Consider the following 17,598-nt stretch of genomic DNA (forward strand, 5'->3'; position numbering starts at 1 on the left):
GGTGAATTGAAATGACAGGCGACCGGAAGCTCGGGGTCACCCTTACGGACTGAACGGAGGTGTTCCGCAAAGCGGTCACCCAATCTGCGTTTGGTCTCCCCAATGTAGAGGAGACCAAATACAGATTGGGTGACCGCTTTGCGGAACACCTCCGTTCAGTCCGTAAGGGGGACCCCGAGCTCCCGGTGGACTGTCACTTTAATTCACCACCCCATTCCCACTCGGACCTCACCGTCCTCGGCCTCTTGCATTGTTCCACGGAAGCTCAGCGTAAGCTCGAGGAACAGCACCTCATCTTTCGATTAGGCACTTTACAGCCTTCCGAACTCAACATAGAGTTCAACAATTTCAGATCATAACCTCGGCCCCTATTATATTTTTGTATTTTTATCTCCACTTTTGGTTTGTGCCTTTTCCTTTTCTCTTTCTCTCCCACATGGCAGCTGTCTCTCACTCTGCCAGCGCATTTCACACTTCAGCTCGAGCCATTGTTTGTTTCTTTACCTGTCCGATTACCATCTCATCTCACCTTGAATATCTCTCAATGTCTCTTCTTTCATCCCCTCCCCCATTTCCCAGCCCCCAAACTGCCTTTTGTTTCATTTCCTGTGTTTTTTCAGTCCTGACGAAGGGTTTCGACCCGAAACATTGACTCTATTTCTCTCTCCATGGATGTTGCCTGGCCTGCTGAGTTTTTCCAGCATTTTCTGTTGTTATTCCAAATTCAGTATCCTGTCCCTGCCTTCACAGAATCACAGAATCACAGAAACCCCACAGTGCAGATAGAGGCCATTTCGGCCCATCGAGCCTGCACCGACACATATCCCACCCGATCCCCGTAACCCCTACACCAACACATATCCCACCCTATCCCTGTAACCCCACGTATTTAATCCCCCTAACACTAAGGGTCAATTTATCATAGCCAATCAACCTAACCCGCACATCTTTTTGGACTGTGGGAGGAAACCGGAGCACCCGGAGGAAACCCACGCAAACACGGGGAGAATGTGCAAACTCCACACAGACAGTCGTCCGAGGCCGGATTCGAACCCGGGTCTCTGGCGCTGTGAGGCAACAGTGCTAACCACTATGCCACCGTGCTGCCCTTCTCCCCATATCTCTTGATCTCTTTAGCCTTAAGAAATATATCTAACTCCTTCTTGAATATATTTAATGCATTGGCTTCAACTGCCTTCTGTGGTAGAGAATTCCACAGGTTCACCACTCTCAGGGTGAAGAAATTCCTCCTCATCTCAGTCCTAAGGTGGTGATCAGCCTTCTTCTTGAACTGCTGCCAGTGGTTTGACAGCACTGAGGGGCTTGCTAGGCCACTTCAAAGGGACGTGGGAACTCGCTGACCTACATTGGCTCCCAGTCTGGCAACGCCTCCATTGTAAAATTCTCATCCTTGTTTTCAAATCCCTCCAGGGCCCTCGCCCCCTTCCTATCTCTGTAACATCCTCCAGTCCCTACAACCCTCCGAGATCTCTGCGCGCCTCCAATTCGGTCCTCTTGCACATCCCTCATTTTAAATCGCTCCACCATTGGCGGCCGTGCCTTTAGGTGCCTGGGCCCCAGGCTCCGGAATTCCCTCCCTAAACCTCTCCACCTCTCTACCTTTCTTTCCTGTGAGATTAGAGCTAATTTCCTTAGTAATTAATTGATTTGCTTATTAATACTTACTGGGAGAAAAATTCAGTTCTTTGCACCTCCCGTTAGCACCTTAAGAGGGCGCTAATGGGGCGCAAAGCAACTAGCGCCCGGGCGCGGCGATGTTTGCGCCACTCGCCAAATTAACTAGACATTTTGCGGTGGCACTAAATACTACCGCCACGATCTCCTGCGCCGATAGATGGTGACGTCAGTCGAGTGCACAACACACTGTTAGCGCCCCAGACCGGATATTGAGTGGCGCCCCTGCTTTACCGCCTGCCGCTAGCAATGACAGTTTGAGGGGAGCGTTATGCTGTCAGAAAGGGACTGGGGGAACGCTATTTAAAGGCAACCACTTCCTGCCATTTTTTTCGGCGACATTTTTGCACCACGCATTCTGAGAGAGAGAGAGAGAGAGACTTCTGGAGAGATTCAACGCTGTCTGAAGGAGTTTTGAGTACTGAGCAGCACTTTGCAGGTTCATTTTGATTTGCCTTTCCTTGCTTCGCCAGCGCTCTGAGGTAACGCCTCGCTCCTCGGCCTTTGCACCTTAAGACAGGTGTGAAGCGCCTGATTTAGCGCTCCAATCACCTCCAGGGGCGATGAAAGCCAAGTTTGCTGTCGGAGGCGATAATTAGCATCAGGCGCTAAACTTTACGCACGGCCGATAATGGCGCCCCAAATGGGGCGATACTGAAATTTTTCCCCACTGTATATAAGCACATATATGTAATCATAATTAGCTCACAAAGCAAAGTAATCATAGAATCATAGAAATTTATGGTACAGGAGGAGGCCTTTCGGCCCATCGTGTCTGTGCTTGTCAAAAAAGAGCTATCCAACCTAATCCCACTTTCCAGCTCTTGGTCCGTAGCCCTGCAGGTTACGGCACTTCAAGTGCACATACAAGTACTTTTTAAATGTGATGAGGGTTTCTGCCTCTACCACACTTTCAGGCAGTGAGTTCAACTAATCATAACCAGCGAAAATATTGATGGGAAAAACACTGATCAGCTTGACACTTTGGCCCCGATTTTCTGCCAGCCATTGGGTGGCTTTTCAGGTGGCCGGAGGCCAAAAATCGCCGAAAAAGTGGGTCGCGACCCCCCCCCCCTGCCTGATTCCCCGCCCCGTCCGACTTTCGGACTGCCGTTTCTCCGCGGCCCGATTCAGTCCCACCCGCCGCTGGCGGGACTGGCCGTCAGAACACTAATGAGCACTAATTACCATGTTTAAGCCGATTTTCAGGGGCCGTTGCGATTTTGTGGCTTTCCCCACATCAAACACGCATTGTGGCAACACCGCTGATGAGAGCTGGCGTGAAAACTGTTGGCTTGCTTGCTTGCAGCTGCAGGTCAATGAGGACTGAAGAGATTTAAACAGGCAGCATTTGCAGGCTGCAGGACCTTGTTGATGAAGGCTTGGGGGAACTTTTTGAAGGCTTAGGCACAGCTGTAGAAAGTTGGAGCCTCACACACTTCTCCAGTGCGAGCTCCTGGGAAGCCCCTCTCACCACCCTAGCTCAGCGCCTCCTCAACGGAAGCATCTGTCAGAAGCATGGGAGGCCTTTGCTACCTTCCCTTCCTGGCATTAGAGGATCTCCAACAGCAGAGGAGGCTGGAGCAACTCCAGCAACAGCATCACCAGCAACAACAGCAGCACCAGCAGGAGCGGCAGGCTGCGGTTCAGCCACCTGGGGCAGCACAGGCCAGAAGGGGCCAGCGCATGGAAGGCCGTCGGCGCAGGAGATACCCCCCAAACAGGGTCTACAGAAACAGGGTCAGCTACCTCAACATGACTGAGCAGCAGTGCCAGAGGCGGCTCCGACTTTCGCGAAAGGTTGTGACTGACATCTGCGCAATGCTGCAGCAAGACCTGGAGCCCAGAGCAACAGGTCCACACTACTTACCAGTGGCCATCAAAGTCACCACCGCACTCAACTTTTATGCCTCAGGCTCCTTCCAGGGATCAGCAGCAGACATCAGCGGCATCTCCCAGGCGGCCGCACACACATACATCACGCAGGTAACCGATGCCCTCTTTGCCATCGTGCACAATCACATCCATTTCACCAGGGATCGCGCAAATGTGACGGCGCGAGCGCATGGATTCGCTCAGCTGGCAGACTTTCCAAGGGTGCAGGGCGTCATTGACTGCACACATGTGGCCCTTAGGGTATCCCACCGCAATCCAGAAGTTTTTGTCAACCGCAAGGGCTTCCACTCCCTTAACGTTCAGCTGGTGTGTGACCACAAGAAGGTGATTTTGCATGTTTGTGCCAGGTTCCCTGGCAGCTGCCATGACTCCCTCATACTGCGGCAGTCTACTGTGCCTCCGCTATTCAGACCGCCAAACAAACTTCAAGGATGGCTACTTGGAGACAAGGGATATCCCCTGTGCTCTTGGCTAATGACACCGCTGAGGAGACCAGCCAGCGAAGCTGAGGAGCGCTACAACTCCAGCCACATTACCACCAGATGCATTATCGAGCAAACCATCGGATTGCTGAAGATGCGCTTCAGATGCCTCGATAGATCAGGTGGAGCCCTACAGTACTCATCAGCCAGGGTCTCCAAAATCGTTGTGGTATGCTGTGTGCTTCACAACATGGCACAGCATCATGGCTTGGCGATGCCGCAGAACCAAGAGGCTCCTCACAGAGCCGCCTTGGATGAGGATGATGCTGAGGAGGAGGAGGAGGAGGAGGACGGAAACGAGCATCCTGCAGAGGCCCTCCAACCAGCGGCACCAGTGCGCGAGAACATTGCTGGGCGGAATGCAAGGAATGCACTCATCCTGGGCAGATTTGCGTAGCCTGGAACATCAAACACTGCAGCCTCACTGCTTCTGAACTGACCATGGACAGTGGCCCATGCCTATACTTTCCAACAACTTTGACCAGCTTGCTGTCATCTGCATGTTATCCTAAAGCCTCTATGTGACATCCCCATTCGCCAAATGACAGACGTCATAACTGCAGCAGCTGCCACCACATTCTTTATGTACAGGAAAATGATGGCATTAAAACTATTTACAAGACTCGATGGTGGAATAGTTATGTGAATGTGAGCATAGAGAGAAATGGAATGGGTAAGGGTGCATGGATGTGACTGTGAAGTGGGATTTGGAGGAAGAGATTGCTGAAGCTGAGTGCTTTTGGGGAAAGGCAATGGGGATCAGGTTGAGGGTGATGGAAACTTCGTACTTGCTTTCACTGTGCGATGAAGGTCATGGAAGCGCTTCCTGCACTGCAGCCAGGTGCGACGGGTGACACCCAGAGAGTTTACCTCTGCTGCCACCTCCATCCAGGCAGCCGTGGACTCTTTGGGAGGCCTCTTCCTCCCTGAGCGAGAGTAGAGGACCTCCCTGTGGGCCCTTACCCCATCCACCAAGGTCTGCAGTGACGTCTCGTTGAATTTGGCCGCAGCTCGGCCTCTGCCGCTGGCAGCAGCTGGTGCGGGCTCCTCTGCCATTGTGCAAGAGTGGTTGAGAAGCCTGCAGAGGTGGAGAAGCTTGCTGGACACTTTGAAAGCACCATGAATGATGACATCATACTGTGGGGCTTTCTGACTCGAAATGGACAATTAACAAGGCTGCCCACACGCTGGAAATTAATTGGCCACTTGAGGGAAAATTGCGTGGAGCTGGCTGACCCATTTTTTGGTGTGTCAGAACCCCACATTCGGGGAAACCCGACCATTTCCCACTCAATCCACAAAATCGGGCCCTTTATCACAGTAGACTATAGCTGAACAAAACACAGGGAAAAGGCATGAAGTCACAGACCTTGAAAGGATGGGCGTTATAATGAGACTGAGACTGTCCACAGTAAACTGGGCAAATCTGTTCATGGGTAAAATGACAGAAGAGCAGTGGGAGGTGTTCAAAAAAGAATTTAATGTGATAGAGAACTAGCTTATACTCCTGAGGGGCAAGAGCTCTACTTTAAAAAAAAAACAGCTACGGAAGACTAAAGAGGTAAGAGACAGCATAAAACTAAAGGAAAGGGCGTACGAAAGTACAAAAAATAGCACAAATCCTGGCGAATGGGAAAGATACAAAGAACAGCAATGGGTCACAAAACAGACAGTAAGGGCTACAAAAAGGGAGTATGAAAAGAAACTTGCAAGGGATATCAAAATCAACACTTTTTTTTACACTTATATCAGTAATAAAGGGCGGTCAGGAGCAATGTTGGCCCCTTAAAAACTGAAAGCGGTGATATTATCAATGATAAGGAAATGGCGGACATGCTGAAAAATTTACAGTATTTACAGTAGAGGAAGAGGATAGCATGCCGGAAATCCCAAGGAAACTGAATCAGGGACAGGGACTCAATAAAATTAATGTAAGTAAAATAACAGTAGTGAAGAAAATAATGGCACTAAAGAGTGACAAATCCCCAGGACCAGATGGTTTCCATCCCAGGGTTTTAAAGGAAGTCGGTGAGCACACTGCAGATGCCTGAACTATAATCTTCCAAAGTTCTCTCGATTCAGGAACAGTCCCTTTAGATTGAAAAATTGCACATGTCACTCCACTATTTAAAAATAGTGAGAGAGGGAAACCAGGGAATTATAGACCAGTTAGCCTAACATCTGTTGTCGGGAAATCTCTAGAGTCTATAATTAAGGATAGGGTGACTGATCACCTCGAAAATTTTCAGCTGATCAGAGAGAGCCAGCATGGATTTGTGAAAGGTAGACCATGCCTGACAAACCTGGTTGAATTTTTTGAGGAGGTGATTAAAGTAGTGGACAGGGGAATGTATATGGATGTTATTTATATGGACTTCCAGAAAGCATTTGATAAAGTCCCACATGGCAGCACGGTGGCATAGTGGTTAGCACTGTTGCCTCACAGCGCCAGGGACCCGGGTTCGAATCCGGCCTCGGGTGACTGTCTGTGTGGAGTTTGCACATTCTCCCCGTGTTTGCGTGGGTTTCCTCCGGGTGCTCCGGTTTCCTCCCACAGTCCAAAGATGTGCGGGTTAGGTTGATTGGTTATGATAAATTGACCCTTAGTGTTAGGGGGATTAAATACGTGGGGTTACGGGGATAGGGTGGGATATGTGTCGGTGCAGGCTCGATGGGCCGAAATGGCCTCTATCTGCACTGTGGGGTTTCTGTGATTTCTGTGATAAGAGACTGTTAACTAAGGCAGAAGCCCATGGGTTTGAGGGCAAATTATTGATCTGGTTAGGAAATCAGCAGGAGACAGAGCCTAGGGATAATGGGTCGGTACCTCCATAGATTTGAGTGGAAAGAAAAGGTATAAAAAGGAGATCCCAGAAAGGGCTAATTGTAAACGACTGGGGCCTGACGCCTAGAGGCAAGAATAGCGGACACAGAGGACCGTGCCAGAGGGTGCACACAACCCCTACCATGACTTTTACCCAAGGCATAACGAGGTAGTATGACTATGCTTTATGCTTTTTACCGCTGCTTAAGACACCATAAGGGATGTTGATCCTTGATTGTACTGAATGAAATCAAGAAATAAAGTTTTAATCTCTGCTACCAATTTGGGTCAATGTTGAATCTTTTGGACTAATAGAGGTCCCAAAAAAAGGGTGCATTGTTACACTCCTCCTTTAAGACGCTTCTTAAAACCTACCTCTTTGACCAAGCTTTTGGTCACCTGTCCTAATATCTCCTTATGTGTCAAATTTTGTTTGCTAATGCTCCTGTGAAGCCCCTTGGGACGTTTTACTACACTAAAGGTGCTATATAAATGCAAGTTATTGCTGTTAAGAATTAACTAGTTGAGGATGAAACCATGAGCCTGGCATTAACCAAGACATGACTCTCAGTGACAATTCCTGTGGCCTCACTGAAGCCTTCCCAGCCGATTAAACTTTCCATCATGTGCCCTGCCCCCATGGACACCTGGTTACACCTCAGCCTCCTCCCTGGCACCCCCACAACCTCTCCTCCCTCGGGCACCTGCCTTGTTCGGTCTCTCCCACCGATCCTTCCTAATACAATAGCAAAATACTGCGGATGCTGGAAATCTGAAATAACAACAGAAAATGTTGGAAATACTCAGCAGGCCAGGCAGCATCCGTGGAGAGAGAAACAGAGTTAACGTTTCAGGTCTGGGACCCTTCATCAGAACTGGAAAAAGCTGGAAATGTAACAGATATTAAGCAGGTGCAGAGACAGGTGGGGGGGGGCGCGGTTTAGGAGGGGAGGAAGGAATTGAAAGAACATACTGTGAAAATGTTGCAAATAGGAATGGCAAAATCATACAACATGAAAAGTGGGGGCAGGGGTTATTATCTGAAATTGTTGAACTTGATATTGAGTCCGGAAGACTATAAAGTGCCTAATCGAAAGATGAGGTGCTGTTCTCGAGCTTACTTTGCGGTCTCCTCTACATTGGGGAGACCAAAGGCAGATTGGGCGACCACTTTGCGGAACACCTCCGTTCAGTCCGTAAGGGTGACCCTGAGCTTCCGGTCGCCTGTCACTTTAATTCACCGCTTCACTCCCACTCTGATCTCTCTGTCCTCGGGCTATGGCATTGTTCCAATGAAGCTCAATGTAAGCTCGAGGAACAGCACCTCATCTTTCGATTGGGCACTTTACAGCCTGCCGGACTCAACATTGAGTTCAACAATTTCAGGTAATAACCCCTGTCCCCATTTTTCATGCTGTATGATTTTGCCATTCCCATTTGCAACATTTTCACAGTATGTTCTTTCAATTCCTTCCTCCCCTCCTAAACCAGCCCCCCCTCCCTCCCCCCCCCCCCCGTGTCTCTGCACCTGCTTAATATCTGTTACATCTCCAGCTTTTTCCAGTTCTGATGAAGGGTCCCAGACCTGAAACTTTAACTCTGTTTCTCTCTCCACAGATGCTGCCTGGCCTGCTGAGTATTTCCAGATCCTTCCTAATACTTGTTTAATACCCTCCCGAGGCTCACGCAGACTTCTTCACTGGGATATTCCTCCCACATCTCCACCCTCAGCCTTTGAATTGAAAAGTCCTCATACTGGCTGACATTAACCTCAACCCCAACCGCAGCCCCGCCCCCCCGTCTCTCTACTGACCCTACCCTCTCCCAATCCCCCCACCCTCACCAATCACCTGTGGAAAGATCATCCCACAGCTTCCTCGTGAATTCTCTCCTTAAGATGACAGCTCAACATCTTGCAGCTCCAGCTCCAGGCTCCAGGCTCCAGCTCCAGGTTCCAGGCTCCAGCTCAGGCTCCAGCTCCAGGCTCCAGCTCCAGCTCAGGCTCCAGCTCCAGGTTCCAGGCTCCAGCTCAGGCTCCAGCTCCAGGCTCCAGCTCCAGTTCCAGGCTCCAGCTCAGGCTCCAGCTCCAGCTCCAGCTCCAGGCTCCAGGCTCCAGCTCCAGCTCCAGGTTCCAGGCTCCAGCTCCAGGTTCCAGGCTCCAGGCCCCAGCTCCAGGCTCCAGCTCCAGGCCCCAGGCTCCAGGCTCCAGCTCCAGGTTCCAGCTCCAGGCTCCAGCTCCAGGTCCAGGCTCCAGGCTCCAGCTCCAGCTCAGGCTCCAGGCTCCAGCTCCAGGCTCCAGGCTCCAGCTCCAGCTCCAGGTTCCAGGCTCCAGCTCCAGCTCCAGCTCCAGGTTCCAGGCTCCAGCTCCAGGCCCCAGGCTCCAGGCTCCAGCTCCAGGCTCCAGGCCCCAGGCTCCAGCTCCAGGCTCCGGCTCCAGGTTCCAGGCTCCAGGCTCCAGCTCCAGGCTCCAGGCTCCAGCTCCAGCTCCAGGCTCCAGCTCCACTTCCAGCTCCAGGTTCCAGGCTCCAGCTCCAGCTCCAGGCTCCAGGCTCCAGTTCCAGCTCCAGGCTCCAGCTCCAGGTTCCAGCTCCAGGTTCCAGGCTCCAGCTCCAGGCTCCAGGCTCCAGTTCCAGCTCCAGGCTCCAGCTCCAGCTCCAGACTCCAGGCTCCAGCTCAGGCTCCAGCTCCAGGCTCCAGGCTCCAGCTCCAGCTCCAGGCTCCAGTACTAGCTCCAGCTCCAGGCTCCAGCTCCAGCTCCAGGCTCCAGGCTCCAGTTCCAGCTCCAGGCTCCAGCTCCAGGTTCCAGCTCCAGGTTCCAGGCTCCAGCTCCAGGCTCCAGGCTCCAGTTCCAGCTCCAGGCTCCAGCTCCAGCTCCAGACTCCAGGCTCCAGTACTAGCTCCAGCTCCAGGCTCCAGCTCCAGCTCCAGGCTCCCGGTTCCAGCTCCAGCTCCACAGGTTGCCAGCTCCAGCAACATCCAACATTTCTCACTCTCATCAATATCTTCACTTTTTTCAGCTTTCAGCTGATTTTGGGATCCCTGTTAACTGGTACAAGTGAACCATCTCTCTGTTAGGCAGAATCACCTCAGACTGGAGCCCAGCTGGAGGGAAGAGGTGTGGGGGATGAGGTATGACCTTGTAGGATGATCGGAAAGGGAGCCGTCATCAAGGAGGCAACCTATGATGGCATCAGATCTGCTGATCTGGGCACTAACTAAATAAATTAATCTGCTATCTTAGCTTCTCTTCACCAACTAAACCATTCCCTCACTTCCACCTTTGACCTCTCTGCTCCCAACAAATAAATCACTAACTCCCATTCCTGTCGCTCTCCATCAGTGTGGGGGCGGGAGACGTCGGTAGGGTTCTTAATGAATACTTTGCATCTGTTTTCACAAAGGAGAGGGGCGAAGCAGACATTGCTATTGGGGGGGAGGAGTGTGAAATATTAGATGAAATAAACATAGTGAGAGAGGAAGTATTAAGGGGTTTAGCAGCTTTAAAAGTGGATAAATCCCCAGGCCCAGATGAAATGTATCCCAGGCTGTTAAGCGAAGCAAAAGAGTAAATAGCAGAGGCCCTGACCATCATTTTTCAATCCTCTCTGGCTTCAGGTGTGGTGCCGGAGGACTGGAGGGCTGCTAATGTGGTACCCTTGTTTAAAAAGGGGGAAAAGGATAGACCGAGTAATTACAGGCCAGTCAGCCTAACCTCGGTGGTGGGAAAATTATTGGAAAGAATTCTGAAGGACAGGATAAATCTTCATTTAGAAAGACACAGATTAATCAAGGATAGTCAGCACGGATTTGTTAAGGGAAGGTCATGTCTGACAAACTTGATTGAATTTTTTGAGGAGGTAACAAGGAGGGTAGATGAGGGTAGTGCATTTAATGTAGTGTATATAGACTTTAGCAAGACTTTTGGTAAGGTTCCACATGGCAGACTGGTCATGAAGTTAAAAGCCGATGGGATCCAGGGCAAAGTGTCAAGTTGGATTCAAAACTGGCTTGGAGACAGGAAGCAGAGGGTAATATATCAAATCAAATCAAATCAACTTTTATTGTCATTGTTAGTGCACAAGTGCAGTACAACGAAATGTAGGCTTGCGGCTCCCGAGAGTGTACATTTGGATTAAGACATTTAAACCTTCAACATACATTTCGCTTGTAATACATTAACATAACATAACCATAATAAAGTGCATTGGCAGATGTGCAGGCTTTAGAGTTTATTTGTGGAGTTCAGTAGGATGACAGCCCTGGGAAAGAAGCTGTTCCTAAATCTGGTCGTACGGGTGCGAATGCATCTGTAGCGTCTCCCAGGTGGCAGGAGGGCGAACAGACTGTGGCTGGGGTGGGTAGGGTCTTTGATGATGGACCGTGACCTCCGTAGACAGCGTTTCTGGTATATGTGCTCTATGGTCGTTAGCCGGGTGCCGGTAATGCGTTGGGCAGTTTTGACTACCCGCTGCAGGGTTGATGGGTGTTTTTGTGACTGGAAGGCTGTTTCCAGTGGGGTTCCGCAGGGCTCAGTACTGGGTCCCTTGCTTTTTGTGGTATATATCAATGATCTTGACTTGAATATAGGGGGTATGATTAAGAGGTTTGCAGATGATACTAAAATCAGCTGTCTGGTTGATACTGAAGAAGGAAGCTGTAGACTGCAGGAAGATATCAATAAATTGGTCAGGTGGGCAGAACAGTGGCAAATGGAATTCAATCCGGAGAAGCGTGAGGTAATGCATTTGGGGAGGGCTAACAAGGAAAGGGAATACACATTAAATGGTAGGACACTGAGTAGTGTAGAGGGACAAAGGGACCTTGGAGTGCAGGTCCACAGATCCCTGAAGGTAGCAGGCCAGATAGATAAGGTGGTTAAGAAGGCATACGGAATGCTTGCCTTTATTAGCCGTGCATAGAATACAAGAGCAGGGGGGTTATGCTTCAACTGTATAAAACACTAGTTAGGCCTCAGCTAGAGTACTGCGTGCAGTTCTGGTCACCACATTACAGGAAAGATGTGATTGCACTAGAGAGGGTACAGAGGAGATTTACAAGGATGGTGCTGGGAGTAGAGAATCTTAGCTATGAGGAAAGACTGGATAGGCTGGGTCTGTTTTCCTTGGAACAGAGGAGGCTGAGGGGAGACTTTATTGAGGTGTATAAAATTATGAGGGGCCGAGATAAAGTGGATAGAAAGGACCTATTTCCCTTAGCAGAGGGGTCAAAAACCAGGGTGCTCAGATTTAAAGTAATCGGTGGAAGGTTTAGAGGGAATTTGAGGGGAAATTTCTTCACCCAGAGGGTTGTGGGGGTCGGGGGGAGGGGTCGGGGGGAGGGTTGGGGGGGAGGTGTCAGGGGGGAGGGTTGGGGAGGGGGAGGGGGAGGGAAGGGGGGGAGGGGTGGAGGGGTCAGGGGAGGGGGAGGGTTCTGGGGGAAGGGAGGGGGGAGGGGTGGGGAGGGGGAGGGGGGAGTGGTCGGGGGAGGTGTCGGGGGGAGGGATCGGGGGGTGGGGTCGGGGGGGGCGGGGTGGGGTCGGGGGAGGGGAGGGGTCAGGGGGAGGGGTGGGGTCAGGGGGAGGGGGGAGTGGTCGGGGGAGGGGTCGGGGAGAGGGGTCGGGGGGAGGGGTCAGGGGGAGAGGGGTGGGGAGGGGGAGGGGGAGTGGTTGGGGGAGGGGGGAGGGGTCAGGGGGAGGAGGGGGTCGGGGGTGGGGTCGGGGGAGGGTGGGGTGGGGTCAGGGGGTGGGATCAGGGAGAGGGGTCAGGAGGAGAGGCCCAAACAGGTGCGTTTCTCTGAGTCCTGTGTGGGTCTCGGAGGAGCGCCAGTTCACCCATGGTGCCCACAGGCTTATGAGTTAACAGGAGATTGGACACAGAGTACTGGATGTTAGCGATTGAATATTGGATATTGAATTTCAGATATTGGATGTGAGTTGTTGAGGTTTTGGACAGTCGACATTGATTACTGTATAATTGATGCTGGGTATTGGATATTAATCATTTAATTTGAATATTGGATCTTAAGTATTTAAGGTATAGGGCAGATATTGGGATATTTGGATATTAGCTATTTGGTAAATTGGATGTTGAGGTATAGGAGTATTGGATGATATATTTTGGTTCTGGATATTAGAGAGATAGTTTTTTTTCATGACACAGCACATCCAGCATTGACAGTTGTTGGTATCATTGAAAGGACACAATTAGCCATACCTCATGCCGTTCACAGCCCGAACACCAGTTCCTGGGGTGGACAGTCCCGGTTATCTGAGGCGGACTGTAAGCTGCAGTGCGAGCTGTGGCTCAGTGGTGAATAGAACGGTCGCACACCAGGCTCTGAACCTCACACTGTAGCCCCGTGTCTACATATCACTTTTATGGAGAAACTGCAGGGTCAACAGATTGCTGAAGAGGTGAAGGGAGGATGGACAACCTCATAGTCTGCCAGTGGGAGTGCGTGTTTGTCCCCAGAGTAGCCCAGCGCCTGAATGAAGCAGTAATCAGTAATAAAGGACAGGTCTTTGGTGCAGCCCTAGCCCTCTTCAATCTCAATTACACTGCTGCTCAGCCGGGCTGAAACTGACTATTATTCTGAAGAGCCTTAGTTATACAGCAAAGGCTAACAGACTGGTGCACACTCAGGCTAAGTAATAGTCCAGTCATCCTTTGAATCTTAATCATAGGAACATAGGAACAGGAGGAGGCCATTGAGCCCCTCGAGCCTGTTCCACCATTCAATGGGCTCATGGCTGATCTGTGACCTAACTCCATGTACCCGCCTTTGCCCCATATCCCTTAATATCTTTGGTTAACAGAATGTTATCAATCTCCGATTTAAAATTAACAATTGATCTAGCGCCAATTGCTGTTTGCGGAAGAGAGTTCCAAACTTCTCCCACCCTTTGTGTGTAGAAGTGTTTCCTAATTTCATTCCTGAAAGGTCTGGCTCTAATTTTTAGACTATGCCCCCAGTCCTAGAATATCCAACCAGCAGAAATAGTTTATCTCTATCTACCCTATTTAATCTCCTTAATATCTTGAAAACCTCAATCAGATCACCCCTTAACCTTCTAAATTCTAGGGAATACAACCCTAATTTGTGTAATCTCTCCTCGTAATTTAACCCTTGGAATCCAGGTATCATTCTGGTAAGCCTACGCTGCACTCCCTCCAAGGCCAATATATCCTTCCTAAGGTGTGGTGCCCAGAACTGCTCCCAGTGCTCCAGGTGTGGTCTAACCAGGGTTTTGTACAGCTGCAGCATAATTTCTACCCCCTGGTGTTCTAGTCCTCTAGATATAAAGGCCAGCATTCCGTTAGCCTTTCTGATTATTTTCTGTACCTGTTCATGACATTTTAATGATTATTGGACATCCACTGTTTTTTTTAGCTTTTTACCATTTAGATAAAGAAAAAGAAAGAAAGACTTACATTTATATAGCGCCTTTCATGACCACCGGACATCTCAAAGTGCTTTACAACCAATGAAGTACTTTTGGAGTGTAGTCACTGTTGTAATAGTACCCTGTTCTATCCTTTTTAGGTCCAAAGTGGATGACCTCACATTTGCCTACATTGAAATCCATTTGCCACAGTTTTGACCATTCACTTAATCTATCGATATCCCTTTGTAATTTTATGCTTCCATCTACACTGCCTACAATGCCGGCTATCTTTGTGTCATCGGCAAATTTGGATATCTGACTTTCTATGTCATCATCTAAGTCGTAAATAAATACTGTGAATAGTTGAGGCCCCAACACAGATCCCTGTGGGATGCCACTAGTCACATCCTGCCAGTTAGAGTACCTGCCCATTATCCCTACTCTCTGTCTCCTGCTGCTCAGTCAATTACCTAACCGGGTCAATTATTTGCCCTCAATTCCATGGGCTTCCACCTTAGCTAACAGTCGCTTATGTGGGACTTTATCAAATGCCTTCTAGAAGTCCATATAAATAACATCCATAGACATTCCCCTGTCCACTACTTTGGTCACCTCTTCAAAAAATTCAATCAGGTTTCTCTGGATTGTTGAATCTTGTTTGCTTGAAGCTGTACAGCTTGCGGGGGTAGAACTATCTCTGCTTCCATTCACTCTTCAGTAGAAAAAAATCACCATTCACCCTGTAAACATTTCTGTACTGTTCCCCACTACTCCCTTTGACCATTGCAGGCCATCCTCAATTAACAAATAATGAAGCCATTTTCTTTCAGATATTCTGCGCTGCCACCTTCCAAAGCTTCTCCCTCTCTGAAAGGTGGGCTGCAGTTCCACAGGCTCAGGCTGCCCTCCTGTGCCTCAAAAGATAGACTTGCATTTCTATAGCGCCTTTCACCTCCGGACATTTCAAAGCACTTTACAGCCAATATAAATATTTTTGAAGTGTGGTCATTGTTGTAATGTAGGAAACGCGGCAGCCAATTTGCACACAGCAAGCTCCCACAAATAGCAATATGATAACGGCCAGATCATCTGTTTTAATGATGTTAGTTGAGGAATAAATATTGGGCAGGACACCGGGGATAACTCCCGTGCTCTTCTTCCAAAAGTGCCATGGGATCTGTTAAGTCCACCTGAGAGAGCAGACGGGGCCTCAGTTTAACATCTCATCCAAAAGACGGCACCTTCGACAGTGCAACACTCCCTCAGCACTGCACTGGGAGTGTCAGCCTAGGTTTCTGGAGTGGGACGTGAACCCTCAACCTTCTGACTCAGAGGCAAGAGTGCCGCCCACTGAGCCACTCCGTGCTGCACATCTGACCTGCCCTGGTGACCTACTCTTCAAATCTTTCTCCAGCCCTGTGAACAGCAGGGAGACGTTCTACTGTTTGCTATTTCTCTCTGGTGGTAGAATATGGAGAACTCAGTGTTGGGTACCAATTCACTTTGGGGTGCGATCTCTCATCGCTGTTCTCTGCCACCAGCAACTGTGTCTCGTCTAATGGAATACACACCAATAACTGTAAAACAAGGTTTCATTTTATTTACATAGGGCGGCAGAATGACCTGTGACGCACATATCTCCATGACGATTAACAGTGCTGCCCCATGACTGGACAGGAGCGTTTGCTGTAAGATGTTTTATTGGGATTGTAGATTGGTCCTCCCTATTGTCACCCCTGCACCCTTGTAACATTGAGTCAGATTGCAAATCCCATTGACACTGGCACACTGGGAGAGACAGAGACAGATGGATCTCGGCGTCTCTGTGTCGGCAGCTGGTAACATTTAATTCATCATCACAGTGTCCTTCCCCAGGCGATCAACCCTGACCCTGGGCTTGAGGTCACTATTTTTGATGAACTGCGGACTCATTGATGAACAGTCACTGAGGACCATACTCTGAATGTCCCAACTCACTGGGTACCACACTCGCTGCCCTGCCAGCTGTTTCCAAAAGACAAATGCCTAGAAATTGGATCGAGCTTGACTGGGGGAGTGATCCCGGTGCTGTGCTCGCTCCCTAATGCGGCCAGCGAAAGGACCGCGGCAACTTGGTCTGCCGGTTTTGTTAGGATCGAGTCGCCGAGTGTCGGGAGCGAATCCCAGTGCCAGAGGCAGTTCACCGGGAGTTAGACCGGCCCAGACATCAGACAAGGCAGCTCACCGGCCCCGGGGGGGGGGCGGAGTTAGACCGGCCCAGACACCAGACAAAGCAGCTCACCGGCCCTCGGGGGGGGGGGTTAGACTGGCCCAGACACCAGACAAGGCAGCTCACCGGCCCCGGGGGGGGGGGGTTAGACCGGCCCAGACACCAGACAAGGCAGCTCACCGGCCCCTGGGGGGGAGTTAGACCGACCCAGACACCAGACAAGGCAGCTCACCGACCTTGGGGGGGGGGGGTTAGACCGGCCCAGACACCAGACAAGGCAGCTCACCGACCCCTGGGGGGGAGTTACACCGGCCCAGACACCAGACAAGGCAGCTCACCGGCCCCTGGGGGGGGGGGTTAGACCGGCCCAGACACCAGACAAGGCAGCTCACTGGCCCCTGGGGGGGAGTTAGACCAGCACAGACACCAGACAAGGCAGCTCACCGGCCCCTGGGGGGGAGTTAGACCAGCACAGACACCAGACAAGGCAGCTCACCGGCCCCGGGGGGTGGGGGAGTTAGACCGACCCAGACACCAGACAAGGCAGCTCACCGGCCCCGGGGGGTGGGGGAGTTAGACCGACCCAGACACCAGACAAGGCAGCTGACCGGCCCCGGGGGGGGGGGCGGAGTTAGACTGGCCCAGACACCAGACAAGGCAGCTCACCGGCCCCGGGGGGGAGTTAGACCGGCCCAGACACCAGACAAAGCAGCTCACCGGCCCCGCGGGGGGGGGGTTAGACTGGCACAGACACCAGACAAGGCAGCTCACCGCCCTCGGGGGGGGGGGGTTAGACTGGCACAGACACCAGACAAGGCAGCTCACCGGCCCCGGAGGGGGGGGGAGTTAGACCGACCCAGACACCAGACAAGGCAGCTCACCGGCCCCTGGGGGGGAGTTAGACCGGCCCAGACACCAGACAAGGCAGCTCACCGGCCCCGGGGGGGGGGGTTAGACCGGCCCAGACATCAGACAAGGCAGCTCACCGACCCCTGGGGGGGAGTTAGACCGGCCCAGACATCAGACAAGGCAGCTCACCGACCCCTGGGGGGGAGTTAGACCGACCCAGACACCAGACAAGGCAGCTCACCGGCCTCGGGGGGGGGGG

The 17,598-nt window shown here is 51.1% G+C and overlaps 1 protein-coding gene across 1 annotated transcript in view; it reads left to right on the plus strand.

Annotated features, from left to right (window-relative positions):
* The window catches only part of LOC147120839 (L-gulonolactone oxidase-like), a 292,759-nt gene that overhangs the window by 19,752 nt on the left and 255,409 nt on the right, over window positions 1–17,598 (plus strand). The window lies entirely within an intron of this gene.

This window comes from Somniosus microcephalus, chromosome 3 (assembly GCF_052327205.1).
Source record: "Somniosus microcephalus isolate GS21.2 chromosome 3, FLI_Smic_1.0, whole genome shotgun sequence".
Classification (NCBI taxonomy): domain Eukaryota; kingdom Metazoa; phylum Chordata; class Chondrichthyes; order Squaliformes; family Somniosidae; genus Somniosus; species Somniosus microcephalus.